The following is a 23435-nucleotide window of genomic DNA, read 5'->3' as shown; positions in this document are numbered from 1 at the left end:
AAGGTGCAAACAGAGGGTGGGCAGCTCTTCACAGATCCAGGGACCTGGGTTCCATCCTGAATTTGAACAGCTAGGTACCAAAGGGAAAAGCAGAGCCAACAAGGTAATAATCTCTGGATTGCTACTTGAGCCGAGAGCAAATTGGCACAGGGTTGAGAGGATGAGAGAGTTAAACGCGCGGCTCAAAGACTGATGTAGAAGATGTGGGTTTGAATCTATGGGGCGTTGGCACCAATATTGGGGAGGGGGGAACTGTTCTGACGGGACGGACTCCACATGAGCCCGGCTGGGACCAAACTCCTGGCAAACCGTATAACCAGGGCTGTAGGTAGAGCTACAAACTAAATAGAGGGAGGGGAGAGCAACAAATCGGAAGTGTAAGGGTGGAACTAAAGGGCAAGAGAGTGCAGAAAAGCTGCAGGAATCTCCACAAGTAACGGGACAGAAAGTTACAGAGGGGATACGAGAGTAAGGTCAAGTAAAATCGAGACCGGTGTGAGAGGGGAGCTGAATACAGAATTAAAGGAGTTGTATTTGAATGCGTGCAGTATAAGAAATAAAGTGGATGGGCGTGGAGCAAAGTTAGAGATTGGCAGGTATAATGTTGTGGCAATTACAGAGACGTGGCTGCAAGAGGATCGGACCTGGGAGCTGAATATTCAGTCCTATAATATACGTCCTATCGGAAAGACAGACAGGTGGGCAGAGCGGGTGGGCTAGCTCTGTTGGTAAGGAATGAAATTCAGTCCTTAGCGAGGGGTGACATGGGATCAGAGGATGTAGAGTCATTGTGGATAGAGCTGAGACATTATAAGGGTAAAAAAGCTCACATGGGAGTTAACTACTGGCCCCAAACAGTAGACAGTAGTCAATAGGTGCAGGAGGAGGCCATTCGGCCCTTCGAGCCAACAGCGCCATTCAATGTGATCATGGCTGATCATTCCCAATCAGTACCCCGTTCCTGCCTTCTCCCCATACCCCCTGACTCCGCTATCCTTAAGAGCTCTATCTGGCTCTCTCTTCAATGCATTCAGAGAATTGGCCTCCACTGCCTTCTGAGGCAGAGAATTCCACAGATTCACGGATTTTTTTTCCTCATCTCAGTTCTAAATGGCCTACCCCTCATTCTTAAACTGTGGCCCCTTGTTCTGGACTCCCGCAACATTGGGAACATGTTTCCTGCCTCTAACGTGTCCAACCCCTTAATAATCTTATAAGTTTCGATAAGATCTCCTCTCATCCTTCTATATTCCAGTGTATACAAGCCTAGTCGCTCCAGTCTTTCAACATATGATAGTCCCGCCATTGCGGGAATTAACCTGGTAAACCTACGCTGCACGCCCTCAATAGCCCTCATGGGCAAGTATGATGTTGTAGGGATCACTGAGACATGGCTACAAGAGGACCAGGGCTGGGAACTGAATATTCAGGGGTACACAACGTATAGAAAAGACAGACAGGTGGGCAGAGGGGGTGGGGTTGCTCTGATGGTAAGGAATGATATTCATTCCCTTGCGAGGGGTGGCATAGAATCAGGAGATGTTGAATCAGTATGGATAGAAATGAGAAATTGTAAGGGTAAAAAGACCCTAATGGGAGTTATCTATAGGCCCCCAAACAGTAGCCTCGACATAGGGTGCAAGTTGAATCAGGAGATAAAATTGGCGTGTCAAAAATGTAATGCTACGGTGGTTATGGGAGATTTCAACATGCAGGTAGACTGGGAAAATCAGGTTGGAAATGGACCCCAGGAAAGAGAGTTTGTAGAGTGCCTTCGAGATGGATTCTTAGAACAGCTTGTACTGGAGCCTACCAGGGAGAAGGCAATTCTGGATTTAGTGTTGTGTAATGATCCTGATCTGATAAGGGGACTAGAGGTAAAAGAGCCATTAGGAGGCAGTGATCACAACATGATAAGTTTTACTCTGCAAATGGAAAGGCAGAAGGGAAAATCGGAAGTGTCAGTATTACAGTATAGCAAAGGGGATTACAGAGGCATGAGGCAGGAGCTGGGCAAAATTGACTGGAAGGAGGCCCTAGCAGGAAAGACGGTAGAACAGCAATGGCAGGTATTCCTGGGAATAATGCAGAGGTTGCGGGATCAATTTATTCCAAAGAGGTGGAAAGATTCTAAGGGGAGTAAGAGACACCTGTGGCTGACAAGGGAAGTCAGGGACAGCATAAAAATTAATGAGAGGAAGTATAACATAGCAAAGAAGAGTGGGAAGACAGAGGATTGGGATTCTTTTAAAGAGCAACAAAAGTTAACTAAAAAGGCAATACGTGGAGAAAAGATAAGGTACGAGGGTAAACTAGCCAATAATATAAAGGAGGATAGCAAAAGTTTTTTTAGGTACGTGAAGAGGAAAAAAATAGTCAAGGCAAATGTGGGTCCCTTGAAGACATAAGCAGGGGAATTTATTATGGGGAACAAAGAAATGGCAGACGAGTTAAACCGTTACTTTGGATCTGTCTTCACTGAGGAAGATACACACAATCTCCCAAATGTTCTAGGGGCCGGAGAACCTAGGGTGATGGAGGAACTGAAGGAAATCCACATTAGGCAGGAAATGGTTTTGGGTAGACTGATGGGACTGAAGGCTGATAAATCCCGAGGGCCTGTTTGTCTGCATCCCAGGGTACTTAAGGAGGTGGCTCTAGAAATAGTGGAAGCATTGGAGATCATTTTTCAATGTCCTATAGATTCAGGATCAGTTCCTGTGGATTGGAGGATAGCAAATGTTATCCCACTTTTTAAGAAAGGAGGGAGAGAGAAAACGGGTAATTATAGACCAGTTAGTCTGACATCAGTGGTGGGGAAGATGCTGGAGTCAATTATAAAAGACGAAATTGCTGAGCATTTGGATAGCAGTAACAGGATCGTTCCGAGTCAGCATGGATTTACGAAGGGGAAATCATGCTTGACAAATCTACTGGAATTTTTTGAGGATGTAACTAGGAAAATTGACAGGGGAGAGTCAGTGGATGTGGTGTACCTCGACTTTCAGAAAGCCTTCGACAAGGTCCCACATAGATTAGTGGGCAAAATTAGAGCACATGGTATTGGGGGTAGGGTACTGACATGGATAGAAAATTGGTTGACAGACAGAAAGCAAAGAGTGGGGATAAATGGGTCCCTTTCGGAATGGCAGGCAGTGACCAGTGGGGTACCGCAAGGTTCGGTGCTGGGACCCCAGCTATTTACGATATACATTAATGACAGATGAAGGGATTAAAAGTACCATTAGCAAATTTGCCGATGATACTAAGTTGGGGGGTAGTGTGAATTGTGAGGAAGATGCAATAAGGCTGCAGGGTGACTTGGACAGGTTGTGTGAGTGGGCGGGTACATGGCAGATGCAGTTTAATGTAGATAAGTGTGAGGTTATTCACTTTGGAAGTAAGAATAGAAAGGCAGATTATTATCTGAATGGTGTCAAGTTAGGAAGAGGGGATGTTCAACGAGATCTGGGTGTCCTAATGCATCAGTCACTGAAAGGAAGCATGCAGGTATAGCAGGCAGTGAAGAAAGCCAATGGAATGTTGGCCTTCATAACAAGAGGAGTTGAGTATAGGAGCAAAGAGGTCCTTCTACAGTTGTACCGGGCCCTGGTGAGACCGCACCTGGAGTACTGTGTGCAGTTTTGGTCTCCAAATTTGAGGAAGGATATTCTTGCTATTGAGGGCGTGCAGCGTAGGTTCACTAGGTTAATTCCCGGAATGGCGGGACTGTCGTATGTTGAAAGGCTGGAGCTATTAGGCTTGTATACACTGGAATTTAGAAGGATGAGGGGGGATCTTATTGAAACATATAAGATAATTAGGGGATTGGACACATTAGAGGCAGGAAACATGTTCCCAATGTTGGGGGAGTCCAGAACAAGGGGCCACAGTTTAAGAATAAGGGGTAGGCCATTTAGAACGGAGATGAGGAAGAACTTTTTCAGTCAGAGAGTGGTGAAGGTGTGGAATTCTCTGCCTTAGAAGGCAGTGGAGGCCAGTTTGTTGTATGCTTTCAAGAGAGAGCTGGATAGAGCTCTTAAGGATAGCGGAGTGAGGAGTTATGGGGAGAAGGCAGGAACGGGGTACTGATTGAGAGTGATCAGCCATGATCGCATTGAATGACGGTGCTGGCTCGAAGGGCTGAATGGCCTACTCCTGCACCTATTGTCCATTGTCTATTGTCTATTCACACTACCACCCAGCTTTGTATCATCTGCAAATTTGCTGATGGTACTTTTAATCCCTTGTAAGATTTGAGAAGTTTTCCCTCATTCTGAAAGCAACACAATACCAAAGAGCTGCAGTTTGGACATTTTAAACGAGAGACTGGGGCTGATAGCGGAGAAAGGCTGCGGTCAGATTAACAAAGGATGTCACAATCTGTGGGTCCTAAAATGGCCGCAGGACCTCGTGACCAGCCACAAAAGTAAAAACCTTACAACCCAGTCTCTAGGTTTCTGCAAAGCTACGGCCAGAACAAAGGATGGGTATTGGCCATGCAGAAACCTACGAAACCAGGTCGGAGTCCAGACACTGGGGCGCTGACATCAACATACTCACAATGCCCCAAGCCGACCTAAACAGTTCATCTCAGTGAGGGGGCACAATAGCCCATAGAAAACTACCTGGTAGGTGATGGGAAACCAGTTAACACCCATCACCTCACAACGAAATCCCAATTAACACCGTCTGGCCATCCCCGGTATCCCCGAACATAAGCGCAGATCAGAAGAAAACCTCATACATATCTTTTTGAACAAAGAGATTCCGAGATCTGGCGGGAGATAGGACGGGTCAGAAATAATATAACTGGCCACTACTTTTGGGTGAAAAAGTTAAGTCAAGAGGCAAGAAGAAAACCTGCAAGGAACGCAAGCAGGCAAGAAGAAATACTGGAGGAAGAAGCTGAAGCTAGAAGAAAACCTGCAAGAAACGCAAGCAGGCAAGAAAACGAAAGCAGGAGGAAGAAAAGACAGGCAAGAAAAACGGATGCAAGAGAGAGGAACAGGCACGCAACACGAGGAGAAATACTGCCAAACGAACAGCCAGTAACCCCAGTAATAGCCCCATGGTGAGCATGCATTCCAAATCCTACATATCCTGGACATAGTTTAGTGTAGAGGGGAGGGTGGTTGTGAATAAACGTTGGGTGTGTACTAAAATATGTGTTGGTCAAGGTTGCGATGCGTCGTGCGTTCCCCATCTTACAGTCGTGTATGTGTCTTGCAGAACTGTGTTTGAGAATTCATAAGTAAAAGGTATTCGTGTATATGTCTTATAGAACTGTGTGTGTTTTATGATTCATAGTTATAAGTATTCGTGTGATTCGGTATGTGTTTCATAGACATGTATTATAGAACTGTATAAGTATTCATGGACAATAGTCCCAAGTGCTGAATAAAAGCCTTTTTCATTTAAACCCTGGTTTGAAAATCTGGTCTGGTTGAATTTTTTCTGCACTATAAGAGCTCCTGCATCTAAGCCCAGTGTCTAGAACCGTAAGGGGTGAGTGGGTCGAACCACTCACGGGGAACCAGTGTGCACGGCCTGGTCAAGGGATCAGAGCAAGGCACGGGGACCTTAGGTCGGGCGAAAGCTCGGCGCAGAAACCCCTTACAGATAATGGCGACCACGAAGGGACACTGGCAGCAGGATGATAGTGTACCAGAAAAGGATTTTAAAACTAGGGACATAATGGACGAGCGCATTGCGGACTATGTGTTTAGTAAGGTGAATATCACCAAACAATGGATGTGTGCGTTATTAGATGACAAGCGCCCACTGGATGCAGCGATCCGGTGGACGGCCAGTACTGCCCATAAGAAATCTGTAGAGAAGGCGGTCTGGCTGACCTGCTATATAAAGCAGGTCCAGCTTTTGGACCGCGTGGTTGTGGCACAGGCAGCCCAGATCAGGGACCTTCAGGAGGAGGTAGAGGAGAAGGCTGCGGGTGGGAACCAGTTGATTGAGGCTCTGGACTCTTTAAACAAGGAGCGCCGGGTCGTAACCAACCGCCACAAGGCCAGGGTAGAGCTGATGGAGTGTCAGATCACTGAGGCTATGCGCAGTAAGGGCAAGCTCAGGGAGCAGTGCGCTTCCCTGAGCCACCAGCTGGAGACCCAGGAAGAGAAACTTAAGGGAGTTAGGGCAGCCTATAAAATGGTTTTGGAGGACAGGTCGGAAGGGGCCGACCACGGGGCCTGCCTGCAGGAGATAGAGGGTCTGCGGGGTGCTTTAAATAAAGCAAGCGGGCTGGTCTGTTTGATGAACCCCCCCGCGGGCCAGTCACTAGCGGGTGCGAAGGTCCCGGTTCCGATCCCTAGAAAGACCATGGTGGCTTCAGCCCCCAGACTCCACAATTCCCCTAGCTACGAGGCATCCTGGAAAAGGGGTAGTGTAGGGGAAAGAGAGAGAGAGGAGCTACCGGTAGAATACTCGGCACCGGCACCCATGTGCCCAGTCCTGGAAACCAGATGGGGACCCCCCCTGGAGAATGGGGACACAGGACCCATTCAGAGCGAGATCATGGTGCCCCACAACTCCCAGCATTTAAGAGCTATGATTGGGCATGTAACAAAATTGTCCGGATCAGGGGACCCCTCACTACATTTCAGGGAGATCGAGCAAACCGCCGCAATCAACGGTTGCGACGAGGGAGAACGGGCAAAATTGTTGCTGTTCTCCCTGGACAGCTCGATCCTCCAATGCCTCTCAGATGAGAGTAAAAGTGGGACCAGGACCTACGATCTCCTGCGGGACGAGGTCCTGGAAGTCTTGGGGGTGGGGGATGAGGGTCCTTTTGCCCGATTAGGGAAGACCCTCCAGATGGAGGGAGAACCCCCAAGAGTTTTTGCGGCGCGACTATGGACAGTATATCAGAGTAGTTGCCCGCACGTCCCCACGCGGGATGACCTGGCCGGGAATGGGAGAGCCCAGTGGCTCCGATGTTTGGTATCAAACAGCCTGGCGGCCGTCAGGAAACAGGCGAATGCCTGGTTTGATCCTACAAATAGCACGGAGGAGGCGGTTTTGGACCGTCTCACGGTTGGGTATAGAAACACCCGGAGTACGTCTACCCGACTCGAAAAAGGGAAGGTGTACGTAGCGGAGGCTACTGCACCGGCCCAAAAGGAGTGGCGACAGGAGGGTAACCCTACCGCACAGTCCAAGTGTTTCAGGTGCGGTAAGGTGGGGCACTGGCAGAAGGATTGCAGGGCCCACACCAATGAAGATAGGGTTTGCACCACCCAGCGCACCGAGGTCCCAGTTAAGCCCGAGATCATCGAAACGATGATCGAGGTGATGCAGTCCCTCATGGCCGCCCAGGGGAAGGTGGCAGTCGCTACCGGCTCCCCGGGTGCGAGGGGGGCACTGGACATTCCCCAATGACATCAGCCGGCGCAGCCTGCCTATCTGTGTCCTCTCCGCTACGATGCGTGGAAGAGACCGCTTGTGGAGATGGTAGTGGAGAGGCAAAGGGGCAAGTATCTGTTGGACACGGGGGCTTCATGCACCGTGGTCCACACAGAGGAACCCTTTGACTCTCCCCTGTCCACGGGGGTCCCTTTCGCACTGGCGAGGTTCACAGGGAAGGAACAGGCTGGCGCGCGTTCACAGCCAAGGATGAGGCAGGTCACGCAGACAGGCAAGGTTGCCTGCGTGAGGGGGAAGGACATTCTCCAGGAATGGAGGGTCTCGCGTTTTGGGTGGGATTCGGACGAGGAAGAGCCTGATCAGCCCGACCAGGGGCTGGATCCCATTACGGAGGAGGAGGAGGAGGAGGAGGAGGGGGACGACAGTAACGTCCCCGACTCAAGCACCAGGAAGGCGGGGGTAGCGGGCGAAGGCTCACCACCTGTAGATACAGGTAGAGTGAGGCCGGATGCCGCGGGTATACCCAGCACCAAGGGGGCAGAGCTGGATGAGGCGGGGCCAGGGTCGGCAGCTGCGGGGGGTACCCGAGCTGCGGCACGGCAGGAACCGGTCCTCAGCCAGGCTGTCCAGGGGGCAGTGTCTAAGGTGGTCCTCCGTAGGTCCAGCAGGAAACCCCAACTTAGAAAGTTTTGGCCAGAGGTCAATCACGCCCCGAGGTACGGGAGCCAAGTAGGGAGGAGGGAGCTTACGTCCCGGAGGGGACCTAGCCCCCGCCAGGCAGCGACAGGCTGCGGAGGATCAAAGGTGGGAGACAGCGTGGTGCAGCCGCAGGAGACGACCCGCTGCAGCCCTGACAGGGATTAGCTGAGCCGCCCGGGGAAGGCGGCACTCTATTATATTTTAGATAATATAAATAAGGATAGGTATTTTAGATAAGGATAAGCTATTTTAGATAAGGATAAGCTATTTAAGATATTTTAGGTAATATAGATAAGGATAGGTATTTTAGATAAGGATAAGCTATTTTTGATAAGTTTTGTGGGGATAGTTAGCGTTTAAATAAAGTTGATGCGTCCAGGATGTGTGGGTGTGGGGTGCAGGCTGGGGGTCAAGAGACCCGCCCGCAGAGGCGTTTAACAAAGCCAAGCGCTCCCCAAGAGGCTGGCTATACCATTCTTCTTTATCTGTTTTTCTGGAGTGGAAGGAGGCACTCGTATGGTGGATCTTTGCCACGGCGATCGGATGTGGGTGGACCTATCGGGGCCACACCAAGGACATCATCTTCTACGGATGCTCCGGGGAGACAGCTCCCATCACGACCGATGGGACTGGAAGGAGAGAAGCGGAGGAGACCGCAGTTTACTTCCATGAAGGCCGGTGGCCGGGGTGGCTGGGATCGAACTCTTCAGAGTATTCCAGCGCCCCAGGTTTTGCTTATCGGGACGCTTCATTATTGTGCCCGAGAATCAAGATCATCGCCCAAAAGATCAGCGCCACCGTTGGCAAAAGGATCTGCCTGGTATGCACGGGGAAGGTCCCCGCGAGCAGGCGGTGGTGGCTGAGGAAAACGAGCAGGACAATGGCCAACTCCACTGTTGAGTGGGAGAGACTTGACACTCACAGGACTATTTCTGGGACTAAAGAACAGTTGAGTGTGTGTTGGGACAAATGGTGGGAACCGGATGAGGGGATTTATATGTGTATGTGGGGTTCAAGGTATCGTTGCCCCACGGGCAACAGCATATTTTTCCAGAGACAGTGGCAGGATGACGGTAAGGGGATGAGGTGGGATGTTAGCTCACGGGCTTGTGGGGTTCCCCTTTCCCCGATCCCGGTAAACGCCACTGAACTCATCACAAGACCACGCATGACACCTCCCACAGTTCCGCTGGCAGTAGCACAGGAGGGTGAGTGCCCAAAAACCACTAAGGGACCCGGGAATGGCCTGGTACTGATACCGACTGACCAGGAATTGTGCCAGGGGGTGCACTACGCGGTAGCCTCAATGATTTTAAACCTCACCGAGGTGCGGTTGCCGGAGTGGTGCCCCAGGGAAACTGAAAGACTAACCGGGTATATCAGGGAGAATGGAGAGACCGTTACGTGCGGGTGGGCGAGCAGGACCCAGCCGCAAGCTGCTAGGAGGACGTGCCCCCTCCGCACCGAGTAGACTGTTTTATATTGTCCCCTTTTAAAATTTGTATAAACTAGGTTTTTGTATTCGAATTTGTATCAAGAGTGATTGTGAAGGAATGTAAAAAAAAAAATGTATCGTTTTGCTGTTGTGTTGTTTTCATGTCCTACATTACAGCTGACACCAGTAGGAGGATGGCGGAGGCATCGGCCTGGGACAAGGTGTAGGTGTATATGTCCGACATGAAAATGTACATACTTGTAATATAGTTTTGCCTGGGACACGGGCAGTAAAGGTCAGCCTAAGAGATGGGGACTGTACGTTCGCAATGAAACACTAGTTTAGTTAAAACCTCAGGGGTCTGGATATGGAGAATCGGGAAAACATTGCTCAACCACATTATTTAATTGATTCGATAAGCTGGGGTTATGCAAATCAACAGGAGGGACTGTAAGATTTGAGAAGTTTTCCCTCATTCTGAAAGCAACACAATACCAAAGAGCTGCAGTTTGGACATTTTAAACGAGAGACTGGGGCTGATAGCGGAGAAAGGCTGCGGTCAGATTAACAAAGGATGTCACAATCTGTGGGTCCTAAAATGGCCGCAGGACCTCGTGACCAGCCACAAAAGTAAAAACCTTACAACCCAGTCTCTAGGTTTCTGCAAAGCTACGGCCAGAACAAAGGATGGGTATTGGCCATGCAGAAACCTACGAAACCAGGTCGGAGTCCAGACACTGGGGCGCTGACATCAACATACTCACAATGCCCCAAGCCGACCTAAACAGTTCATCTCAGTGAGGGGGCACAATAGCCCATAGAAAACTACCTGGTAGGTGATGGGAAACCAGTTAACACCCATCACCTCACAACGAAATCCCAATTAACACCGTCTGGCCATCCCCGGTATCCCCGAACATAAGCGCAGATCAGAAGAAAACCTCATACATATCTTTTTGAACAAAGAGATTCCGAGATCTGGCGGGAGATAGGACGGGTCAGAAATAATATAACTGGCCACTACTTTTGGGTGAAAAAGTTAAGTCAAGAGGCAAGAAGAAAACCTGCAAGGAACGCAAGCAGGCAAGAAGAAATACTGGAGGAAGAAGCTGAAGCTAGAAGAAAACCTGCAAGAAACGCAAGCAGGCAAGAAAACGAAAGCAGGAGGAAGAAAAGACAGGCAAGAAAAACGGATGCAAGAGAGAGGAACAGGCACGCAACACGAGGAGAAATACTGCCAAACGAACAGCCAGTAACCCCAGTAATAGCCCCATGGTGAGCATGCATTCCAAATCCTACATATCCTGGACATAGTTTAGTGTAGAGGGGAGGGTGGTTGTGAATAAACGTTGGGTGTGTACTAAAATATGTGTTGGTCAAGGTTGCGATGCGTCGTGCGTTCCCCATCTTACAGTCGTGTATGTGTCTTGCAGAACTGTGTTTGAGAATTCATAAGTAAAAGGTATTCGTGTATATGTCTTATAGAACTGTGTGTGTTTTATGATTCATAGTTATAAGTATTCGTGTGATTCGGTATGTGTTTCATAGACATGTATTATAGAACTGTATAAGTATTCATGGACAATAGTCCCAAGTGCTGAATAAAAGCCTTTTTCATTTAAACCCTGGTTTTAAAATCTGGTCTGGTTGAATTTTTTCTGCACTATAAGAGCTCCTGCATCTAAGCCCAGTGTCTAGAACCGTAAGGGGTGAGTGGGTCGAACCACTCACGGGGAACCAGTGTGCACGGCCTGGTCAAGGGATCAGAGCAAGGCACGGGGACCTTAGGTCGGGCGAAAGCTCGGCGCAGAAACCCCTTACACCCTTCATCCAAGTAATTAATGTATATTGTAAATAGCTGCCGTCCCAACACCGAGCCTTGCGGTACCCCATTGGTAACTGCCTGCCATTCTGAAAGGGACCCATTTATCCCCACTCTTTGCTTTCTGTCTCAACCAATTTTATATCCATGTCAGTATCCTACCTCCAATACCATGTGCTCTAATTTTGCCCACTAATCTCCGATGTGGAACCTTGTCAAAGGCTTTCCGAAAGTCAAGGTACACCACATCCACCGGCTCTCCCCTGTCAATTTTCCTAGTTACATCCTCAAAGAATTCCAGAAGATTCGTCAAGCATGATTTCCCCTTCGTAAATCCATGCTGACTCGGAACAATCCTGTTACTACTATCCAAATGCTCAGCAATTTCGTCTTTTATAATTGACCCGAGCCTCTTCCCCACCACTGATGTCAGACTAACTGGTCTGTAATTTCCCTTTTTCTCTCTCCCTCCGTTCTTAAAAAGTGGGACAACATTTGCTACTCTCCAATCGACAGGAACTGATCCTGAATCTATAGAACATTGGAAAATGTCCACCAATGCATCCACAATTACTAGCGCCACTTCCTTAAGTACTCTGGGATGCAGACCATCAGGCCCTGGGGATTTATCAGCCTTCAGTCCCATCAGTCTACCCAACACAATTTCCTGCCTAATGTGGATTTCCTTCAGTTCCTCCGTCACCCTAGGATCTCTGGCCACTAGAACATCTGGGAGATTGCTTGTATCTTCCTTACTGAAGACAAAGTACCGGTTCAACTCGTCTGCCATTTCCTTGTTCCCCATAATAAATTCCCCTGCTTCTGTCTTCAAGGGACCCACATTTGCCTTGAATATTTTTTTCCTCTTTACATACCTAAAAAAGCTTTTACTATCCTCCTTTATATTATTGGCTACTTTACCCTCGTACCTCATCTTTTCTCCCCGTATTGCCTTCTTGGTCATCTTCTGTTGCTCTTTAAAAGAGTCCCAATCCTCTGGCTTCCCACTCTTCTTTGCTTTGTTGTACTTCTGCTCTTTTATTTTTATGCTGTCCTTGACTTCCCTTGTCAGCCACGGGTGCCTCTTACTCCCCTTGGAATCTTTCCTCCTCTTTGGGATAAATTGATCCTGCAACTTCTGCATTATTCCCAGGAATACCTGCCGTTGCTGTTCCACCGTCTTCCCTGCTAGGGTCTCCTTCCAGTCAATTCTGGCCAGCTCCTGCCTCATGCCTCTGTAATCCCCTTTGCTATACTGTAATACTGACACTTCTGATTTTCCCTTCTCCCTCTCAATTTGTAGAGTAAAACTTATCATATTGTGATCACTGCCTCATAATGGCTCTTTTACCTCGAGTCCCCTTATCAGATCAGGTTCATTACACAACATTAAATCCAGAATTGCCTTCTCCCTAGTAGGCTCCAGTACAAGCTGTTCTAAGAATCCATCTCGAAGACACTCCACAAACTCTCTTTCCTGGGGTCCATTACCAACCTGATTTTCCCAGTCTACCTGCATGTTGAAATAACCACCGTAGCTTTACATTTGTGACATGCCAATTTTATCTCCTGATTCAACTTGCACCCTATGTCGAGGCTACTGTTTGGGGGCCTGTAGATAATTCCCATTAGGGTCTTTTTACCCTTACAATTCCTAATTTCTACCCATACTGATTCTACATCTCCTGATTCTATGTCACCCCTTGCAATGGAGTGAATATCATTCCTCACCAACAGAGCGACCCCACCCCCTCTGCCCACCTGTCTGTCTTTTCTATATGTATTGTACCCCTGAATATTCAGTTCCTAGCCCTGGTCCTCTTGTAGCCATGTCTCAGTTATTCCCACAACATCATACTTGCCAATGTCTAACTGAGCCTCAAGCTCATCCACTTTATTTCTTATACTTCGCGCATTTAAATACAACACTTTAATTTCCGTATTCACCTCCCCTCTCACACCGGTCACAATTGGCCCTGACCTTACTCTCTTATCCCTTCGAGAACTTCCTTCCCCATTCAGTCGAGAGTTCTTTGCAATTTCTTCTGTATTTGCTTCCCCTTTAACTCCATCTCCATATTCCCAGTTTGTCAACCCCTCCCCCCCCCACTACTTAGTTTAAAGTCACACTTGTAGCACTAGCAAACCTACCAGTAACCATGATATAAGGTGCAAGTTACATCAGAATATACAATTGGCAAGTAAGAAAAGCATTACTACGGTCATGGGAGATTTCAATATGCAAGAAGGTTGCTACTGGACCCCAAGAAGAGGAATTTCCAGAGTGCCTCTGAGATGGATTCTTAGAGCAGCTTGTACTGGAGACTACCAGCAAAAAATTAAACTCTGGATTTAGTGTTGTGCAATGAACTGGATTTGATAAGGGAACTCGAGGTAAAGGAACCACTTGGTGGTAGCGACCGCAATATGATAAGATTTCAGAGGGAGAAGGTAAAATCGGATGTGTCGGTATTACAGCTGAGCAAAGCGGACCGCAGAGGGAGGAGGAGCGAGCCAAAGTTGACCGGGGATGGACCCTAGCAGCAATGGCAGGAATTTCTGGGAATAATTTGGAAGATGCAGGATCTTTTCATTCCAACGAAGAAAAAAGATTCTTGTTGGAGAATGAGGCGACCGTGGCTGACAAGGGAAGGCAAGGACAGTATAAAACTAAAAGAGAAGGCGTATAACATTGCAAAGATTAGTGCGAAGCCAGAGGATTGGGCAGCTTTAAAAGAGCACCAGAAGGTTACTAAAAAGGCAATACGGCGAGGATAGATGAAATACTAAGGTAAGCTAGTTGGTAATATAAAAAAAGATAACAAGAGTTTCTTCAGTTGTACAGAGAGTAGGAAAGATGTAAGAGTGGATGTTGCTCCGCTGGAAAACCAAGCAGGAGCAGTGATAATGGGGAATAAGAAAATGGCAGTGGATGTAATCACTTTTTTGCATCAGTCTTCACAGTGGAAGACACCAGCAACGTGCCTGAAATTCAAGAGTCAGGGGGTAGAAGTTAGTGAATTGGCTATTAGACAATAGACAATAGACAATAGGTGCAGGAGTAGGCCATTCGGCCCTTCGAGCCAGCACCGCCATTCAATGTGATCATGGCTGATCATTCTCAATCAGTACCCCGTTCCAGCCTTCTCCCCATACCCCCTGACTCCGCTATCCTTAAGAGCTCTATCTAGCTCTCTCTTGAATGTATTCAGGGAATTGGCCTCCACTGCCCTCTGAGGCAGAGAATTCCACAGATTCACAACTCTCTGACTAAAAAAGTTTTTCCTCATCTCTGTTCTAAATGGCCTACCCCTTATTCTTAAACTGTGGCCCCTGGTTCTGGACTCCCCCAACATTGGGAACATGTTTCCTGCCTCTAACATGTCCTACCCCTTAATAATGTTATACGTTTCGATAAGATCCCCTCTCATCCTTCTAAATTCCAGTGTATACAAACCTAGTCGCTCCAGTCTTTCAACATAGGACAGTCCCGCCATTCCGGGAATTAACCTAGTAAACCTACGCTGCACGCCCTCAATAGCAAGAATATCCTTCCTCAAATTAGGAGACCAAAACTGCACACAGTACTCCAGGTGCGGTCTCACTAGGGCCCTGTACAAATGCAGAAGGACCTCTTTGCTCCTATACTCAACTCCTCTTGTTATGAAGGCCAACATTCCATTGGCTTTCTTCTCTGCCTGCTGCACCTGCATGCTTCCTTTCAGTGACTGATGCACTAAGACACCCAGATCACGTTGTACGTCCCTTTTTCCTAACTTGACACCATTCAAATAATAATCTGCCTTCCGATTCTTACCACCAAAGTGGATAACCTCACACTTATCCACATTAAACTGCATCTGCCATGCATCCGCCCACTCACACAACCTGTCCAAGTCACCCTGCAACCTCATAGCATCTTCCTCAGTTCACACTGCCACCTAGCTTTGTATCATTGGCAAATTTGCTAATGGTACTTTTAATCCCTTCATCCAAGTCATTGATGTATATTGTAAATAGCTGCGGTCCCAACACCAAGCCTTGCGGTACCCCACTAGTCACTGCCTGCCATTCTGAAAGGGACCCATTAATCCCCACTCTTTGCTTTCTGTCTGTCAACCAACTTTCTATCCATGTCAGTAACCTACCTCCAATACCATGTGCTCTAATTTTGCCCACCAATCTCCTATGTGGGACCTTGTCGAAGGCTTTCTGAAAGTCGAGGTACACCACATCCACCGGCTCTCCCCTGTCAATTTTCCTAGTTACATCCTCAAAAAATTCCAGTAGATTAGTCAAGCACGATTTCCCCTTCATAAATCCATGCTGACTCGGAACGATCCCGTTACTGCGATCCAAATGCTCCGCAATTTCGTCTTTTATAATTGACTCCAGCATCTTCCCCACACTGATGTCAGACTAACTGGTCTATAATTTCCCGTTTTCTCTCTCACTCCTTTCTTGAAAAGTGGGATAAGATTTGCTACCCTCCAATCCACAGGAACTGACCCGGAATCTAAAGAACATTGGAACATCATTACTAATGCGTCCACAATTTCTAGAGCCACCTCCTTAAGCACCCTGGGATGGAGACCATCAGGCCCTGGGGATTTATCAGCCTTGAGTCCCATTAGTCTACCCAAAACATTTTCCTGCCTAATGTGGATTTCCTCCAGTTCCTCTGTCACCCTAGGATCTCTGGCCACTAGAACATCTGGGAGATTGTTTGTATCCTCCTTAGTGAACACAGATCCAAAGTACCGGTTCAACTCTTCTGCCATTTCCTTGTTCCCCATAATAGAGACCTGTGGGGTGCACATACTCCCTGTGAGTCTGTGGGTTTAATGTGGATGCTCTGCCCCCCCCTCCCCATCCCACCTCCCCCTCCCCACTCCCCCTCCCCCTCCCCACCCCCCCTCCCCACATCCCAAAGACCCGGAGTTTGTTTATCTTTTACTCACCCGGAATGGATTCGGAGCAGATTGTCAGCCACTCGTCTTCCTCCCAAGGCCCAAAGAAAGGATAAAGTTTCTCGGTGAATTTGTTCCCAGTGAAGGTGTGGAGATGGGACTTGGTGGCCGCGTCGTAAAATGAAACTGTCCCGGACTGGTAACTGAGATAAACTCCCACCCTCCCGGGGATGGGACGGGCGGGGAGAGGGGATGGAGGGAGGGTGACTGCATCAAACTTGTCATCCCACCGCTCGATGCTCCAGACTCCAGTCTCCGGGGTCAGTGTGTCCCCATCCCTCCCTCTCCACTGACTCTGCGGCGACTCCCAGTCTCCACCACCCACTCCCCGCCACCTCCACCTCCCAGTAATGTCTCCCCGATGTGAACCCCTCCGATCCCAGCACACACGGCCAGTCTGTAAACCTCTTCCCGGTGTCAGGGAGACGCCTCTCTGTCCCGGTCCGTCTCACCCTCTTCCGATCCTCAGACACCTCGAGCTGCGCATGCGCTGTTTCCACATCCAGGGTGACGGAGACTGGGGGGAGAAGCAGAGAATCAGAGAGTCCCCGGGGGGGGGGGGGGGGGGTCGGGGGGAGACTCGGGCAGCGCGGCCCCGGGACCGGGGGAGAGGCCGCTCGGCCTCGGGCACAGGCGGGCGGACAACTGGACGATATCCCGGGGATTTCCCGCCCCCCCGCCAACATCCCACGGACAAAAACATGTTTCCCGGCGTTTCCTAATCGGGGCGGAAGTGGAGGGGAACCGGGTGAACGGTGAGAAATAAAAACAAACTGCTGGAGGAAGTCCGCGGGTCAGGCAGCACATGTGTAAGGAAATGACAGAACACGTTCAGGTCGGGACGCTGCTTCATTCTCATGCTCCCCTCTGCTCCCCCGGGACACAGAGGTGCAGCAAAATACTCGTAACATACATATACATGTGTGCGTGTGTGTATGTGAGAGAGTGTGAGTGTGTTAGAGTGTGTGTGTGAGTGTGTTAGAGTGTGTGCACATGTGTGTGTTAGTGTGTGTGTGAGAGAGTGTGAGTGTGTTAGAGTGTGTGTGTTAGAGTGTGTGTGTGTGTGTGCACATGTGTGTGTTAGTGTGTGTGAGAGAGTGTGTGTTAGAGTGTGTGTGAGTGTATGTGTGTGTATGTGATTGTGCGTGTGCATGAGGGAGTGTTTGTCTGTAAGTGTGTGTGTGAGAGTGTATCTTAGAGTGTGTGTGCATGAGAGTGTGAGTGTGTGTGAGTGAGTGTTTCTCAGAGTGTGTGTGTGAGAGAGTGTGTGTCTATGAGTGTGTGTGTGAGTGTGTGTTAGAGTGTGTGTGTCTGTGTGTGTGCAACTGGTATGAGAGTGCGTGTGAGAGAGAGTGTGTGAGTGTGTGTTAGAGTCTGTGTGTGTGCAACTGGTATGAGAGTGTGTGTGTGCGTGTGTGAGAGAGTGTGTGTGTGTGCCTGTCTGTGTTTGTGTACATACACACACGCGTCCATACACTGCCTAATGTATCCCACCATTGTAACAAGATAATCAATGTTATTCACTTCACCTGTCAGTGGTCATAATGTTTTGGCTCATCGGTGTGTATACACCGGGCAAAACTCGTAATGCTCTCTCTGTGCGTGTGTAAGTTGGGCAGAGCAGCATCTGTGTGTAGGTGAGGGGAGGTGGTGGAGCAAGACAGGTGGGTTCAGGTGAGTGGGGGGGGGGTGATTGGTAGAACGATCAGGTGGCGGGAGAGAAGGGTGGAGATGGGAACCGAGGCTGGACGTGATGTGCTGAAGCCAAAGGGATGAGAATGATGGATTCTGATAAGAATTAAAGATGTGGTGAGAAATGTAGAACCGGAGGGAGGTTGGAGCGCATGGGATCCAAGAAAAGATAGCTAATTGGATAGAAAATTGGCTTCATGGAGGGAAGCAGAGGGTGATGAGGGAAGGTTGTTTTTCGGACTGGAGGCCTGTGACCAGTGTCGTGCCTCACGGTTCCGTGCTTATATCAGTGATCTGGATGAGAATGTACATGGCATGATTAGCAAGTTTGCAGGTGACACAAAAGTGGGCGGTGTTGTGGATAGTGAAGACGGTTGTCAAAAATTGCAGCAGGATCTTGTTCGGTTGGGCAGGTGGGCTGAGGAATGGTTGATGGTATTTAATACAGGATTAGATACAAATTTAATATAGGAGTGCAGTAACATAGTTCCTTGAAAGTGGAGTCACAGGTAGATAATGTGTTCATATAAGGTTTCGGCACAATGGTCTCCATCAATCAGAGTATTGAGTATCGAAGTTGGGATGTCACGTTGTGGATATATGAGACGTTGGTGATGCCACATTGTGTTCAGTTCTGGGCACCATGTTACAGGAAATATGCTGTCAGTTTGTAAAGGCTACAGATAAGATTTACGAGGATGTTGCTCGGACGTGAGCAGGCTAGGACTTTATTCCTCGTAGTGCAGGAGGATGAGCGGTGATCTTATAGAGATGTACGTTATCGTGAGAGGAATAGATCGGGTAAAAGCACAGAGTCTCTTCTCCAGAATAGGGGAATCAACAACCATAGGTTTAAAGTCAGGGGGGGGGGGGGGAGATTTAATAGTAACCTGAGAGGGAACTCTTTTACACAAAGGATGATGGGTATATGGAACGAGCTGTCAGAAGAGGTAGTTGTGAGAGAATTTGTTAAAATTATGACAGGCATAGAACGAGGGGACAGTCGGAACCCAGGGCGAAATACGAGAGGGCATGGCTTCAAGGTGAGAGGGGCAAAGTTTAAAGGATATGTGCGGGGCAAATATTTTCCACGGTGTGGTACCTGGGATGTGATGCCGGGGGTGGTGGTGCAGGCGGATTTCCCGCCCGCCAACATCCCACGGACAAAAACATGTTTCCCGGCGTTTCCTAATCAGCGTGGAAGTGGAGGGGAACCGGGTTAACGGTGAGAAATAAAAAATAAACTGCTGGAGGAAGTCCGTGGGTCAGGCAGCACATGTGTAAGGAAATGACAGAACACGTTCAGGTCGGGACGCTGCTTCATTCTCATGCTCCCCTCTGCTCCCCCGGGACAAAGGTGCAGCAAAATACTCGTAACATACCTAAACATGTGTGTGTGTGTGCGCGTGTGTGTGTGCGCGTGTGTGTGTGCGCGTGTGTGTACATATGCACACACACACAGTCACACATAGACAAACATATACACACACGCACAATCATAAACACATTCACACACCTACATACACAGACACAAACATATACACACGCACACTCATTCACAGACACACACACACACACAGACACACACACAAACACGCACACATAAACACACACACACATATACAAACATACACACACGCACACTCATAAACACATTCACACAGCAGTGTAAGAAAATAACTGCAGATGCTGGTACAAATCGAAGGTATTTATTTCACAAAATGCTGGAGTAACTCAGCAGGTCAGGCAGCATCTCAGGAGAGAAGGAATGGGTGACGTTCCGGATCGAGACCCTTCTTCAGTCTGACCTGCTGAGTTACTCCAGCATTTTGTGAAATAAACACATTCACACACACACATACACAGACACACAAACAAATACACACGCACACTTATTCACAGACTCACACACATACACACATACGCACACACACATACATAGACACACACACAACACACATACAGACACACATACATACACTCACACACGTATGCACACATACACACACACACATTTATGCACACACACACACACAGATACATAGACACACACATGCACAGACACGCACACATACACGCGCACATGAACACACGCATACTGATGGATATTCACTTTCCAAGCCAAAGGCTTGTTCACTCCTCAGGTCCAAATGCTTTTTGCTAAACTCAGATTTTTAGCACAGTAACTGCCCGGGTTTCAAGATGTTTGTTGTTCAGCAAGTTAGGAATCTAATCATAGAAACAGAAATTTTCATTCAGCCCTTCGAGCCAGCACCGCCATTCAATATGATCATGGTTGATCATCCAGAATCTGTACCCCGTTCCTGCTTTCTCCCCATGTCCCTTGATTCCGTTAGCCCTCAGAGCTCTATCTAACTCTCTCTTGAAAACATCCAGTGAATTGGCCTCCACTGCCTTCTGTGGCAGAGAATTCCACAGATTGACAACTCTCTGGGTGAAAATGTTTTTGTTTATCTCAGTCCCACATGGCCGACCCCCTTATTCTTAAAATGTAACCCCTGGTTCTGGACTCCCCCAACATGCGGAACATTTTTTCTGTATCTAGCCTGTCCAATCCCTTAAGAATTGTATATGTTTCTATAAGATCCCCATCTCATCCTTCTAAATTCCAGTGAATACAGGCCCAGTCGACCCATTCTTTCATCATATGTCAGTCCGCCATCCCGGAATTAACCTGGTGAACCTACGTTGCACTCCCTCAATAGCAAGAATGTCCTTCCTCAAATTAGGAATCCTTCCTCATGCCAATACCCAGTCTAGGATGGCCTGCCCTCCAGTTGGTTCCTCTACATATTGGCTTAGAAACCCATCCCGTATACATTCTATGAAATCCTCCTCCTCTGTGTTGTTACCAATTTAGTTGGCCCAAAATATATGTAGATTAAAGTCACCCATGATAATTGATGAACTGCTTGTTCCTCGGCTGCTCATTGGTATGTTATCCTCAATTGTTAGAATTATACGTGTTTTGGAAATCCTTTGTAAACTATGACCTCCGTTAAAATTACTCCTCAGAATTAAACGTGCTTCATTTAAAACTATAACTGTGTTTATTCTGCGTCGTTAGCTGGAAGTGACCGCGCCTTGTTTGGGAGGGACGACCCACGGCTGTGAATAGTGATCATTGACACCTAACCCCTTCAGCAGTGGGCACAGCAGTGAAATAAGTCAGTCTTTGAGATATAGGTTGATGCAGTGTAACCCCCTTATAGCGAGAACACTTGTAGGTGCTTATAGCAGATAAGACTGAAAGTCTTGACTTAAGTTTAGGGCTCTCAGACGGGTAATCTCAATATCATCACTGCACACGCACACGCACACACACGCACACACACACACACACACTCACATGCACACACACACACACATGCGCACACGCACGCGCACACACACACACAGTCCCTCTCTCACACTCAGGCACATACACACACGCGTTATATACACACACACACACTGACTCTCATGTAAACCAAGATCTTACCTTGGTGGCCACGTATCCTCTCCACTCTGAAAACAGAAACAACCAACAATGACATCTGAATCCAAATTCCACCCCTAAAAACCCAATACCCAAAACACCCACAAAAACATAAAAACACCCCAACAAACACAACACAACAAACCCATCACCACAACACCAAACACACAAAACACAAAAAAAACAACACAAAACACCACAAACACACAAAACAACCAACAAACACAAAAACAAAAACCACCCAAACACAAAAAACAAAACCAACAAAACAACAACAACAAAACACAAAACCACACAAACCACACAAAACAACAACAACCCAACCCAAAACACAAACACCAAACAAACAAAACCAAACTCTCACCCCCTCTCACCTCAAAAAAAAACAAACCACACAACAACACCACACAACCCACACCACCCAACAAAACCCAACACAAACCCACACACACCCAAACAAAACAAAACCACACACAAACAACACTCCCAACCCCTCACCCCACCACCACATCCCCAACCCACACTCCCCCCACTCAACCACCCCCTCTACCACCCTCTCCCCCAACCCCCTCTCTCCCCCCTCCTCCAACTTCCACCCCCACCCCTCCCTCACTCCCCCCTCCCCCTCACTTCACCCCCCTCTCACCCCTCCCCTCTCCCCCCTCTCACTCTCCCCCTCCCCCTCATCCCCCCCTCTTCACTCCCCCTCCCCCTCTTCCCCCCCTCTCTCTCACCCCCTACCCCCTCCCTCACTCTCCCCCCTCCCCTCTCCCCCCCTCTCCTCTCTCCCCCACCCCTCTTCCCCCTACTCCTCCCCCTCCCCTCTTCCCCCCCTCTCTCTCATCCCCCTCCCCTCTCTCCCACCTCCCCTCTCTCCCCTCATCCCCCTCCCTCCCTCTCTTCCCCCCTCTCTCTCTCTCCCCCTCCCCCTCTTCCCCCTCCTCTCTCTCCCCCTCCCCCTCTTCTCCCCCCTCTCTCTCTCCCCTCTTCCCCCCTCCCTCCTCTCTCCTCCCTCTCCCCCCCTCTCTCCCCTCCCCTCTCCCCCCTCTCTCCCCTCCCTCCCTCTTCCCCCCCTCTCTCTCCCCCTCCCCTCTTCCCCCCTCTCTCTCTCCCCCTCCCCCTCTTCCCCCTCCCCTCTCTCCCCTCCCCTCTTCCTCCCCTCTCCCCCTCTCTCTCTCCCCTCCCCCTCTTCCCCCCCTCTCTCTCTCCCCTCCCCCTCTCCCTCTCCCTCTCTCTCCCCCCTCCCCTCTCTTCCCCCCTCTCTCCCCTCTCCTCTCCCCCTCTCCCCCTCTCTCTCTCCCCCTCCCCTCTCTCCCCTCCCCCTCTTCCCCCCTCTCTCTCCCCTCCCCTCTTCCCCCCTCTCTCTCTCCCCCTCCCCCTCTTCCCCCCCTCTCCCTCTCTCCCCCTCTCCCCCTCTCTCTCTCCCCCCTCTCCCCTCTCTCCTCCTCCCCCTCTCTCTCTCCCCCTCTCCCCCTCCCTCTCCCCCCTCTCTCTCTCCCCCTCCCCCTCTCCCCCCCTCTCTCTCTCCCCCTCCCCCTCTTCCCCCTCTCTCTCTCCCCCTCTTCCCCCCTCCCTCTCTCCCCTCCGTCTCTCCCCTCCCCCTCTCCCCCCTCTCTCTCTCCCCTCCCCCTCTTCCCCCCCTCTCTCTCTCCCCTCCCCTCTCCCCCCTCTCTCTCCTCCCCCTCTTCCCCCCTCTCTCTCTCCCCCTCTTCCCCCCCTCCTCTCTCTCTCCCCTCCCCCTCTTCCCCCCCTCTCTCTCCTCTCCCCCTCCCCCTCTTCCCCCCTCTCTCTCTCCCTCCCCTCTTCCCCCTCTCTCTCTACCCCTCCCCCTCTTCCCCCCTCCCTCTCTCCCCCTCCCCCTCTCCCCCCTCTCTCTCTCCCTCTCCCCTCCCCCTGTTCCCCCCTCTCTCTCTCCCCTCCCCCTCTTCCCCCCCCCTCTCT

At 49.4% G+C, this 23435-nt stretch overlaps 1 pseudogene across 1 annotated transcript in view; it reads right to left on the bottom strand.

The window, feature by feature from the left end:
- LOC144602579 (butyrophilin subfamily 1 member A1-like) overlaps positions 1-23435 on the bottom strand; it is a 44425-nt pseudogene that overhangs the window by 5215 nt on the left and 15775 nt on the right. Inside the window, exons 6-7 of the transcript XR_013548465.1 lie at positions 21498-21523; positions 16295-16812 (exon numbers count right to left, since the gene is read on the bottom strand). The product of XR_013548465.1 is annotated as a butyrophilin subfamily 1 member A1-like (transcript). The remainder of the gene's footprint in view (positions 1-16294; positions 16813-21497; positions 21524-23435) is intronic.

This window comes from Rhinoraja longicauda, chromosome 19 (genome assembly GCF_053455715.1).
Source record: "Rhinoraja longicauda isolate Sanriku21f chromosome 19, sRhiLon1.1, whole genome shotgun sequence".
NCBI classification, from domain to species: Eukaryota; Metazoa; Chordata; class Chondrichthyes; order Rajiformes; family Arhynchobatidae; genus Rhinoraja; species Rhinoraja longicauda.
The sequence above is the reverse complement of the archived record's forward strand: the minus strand, read 5'-3'. Positions and strand labels throughout refer to the sequence as shown.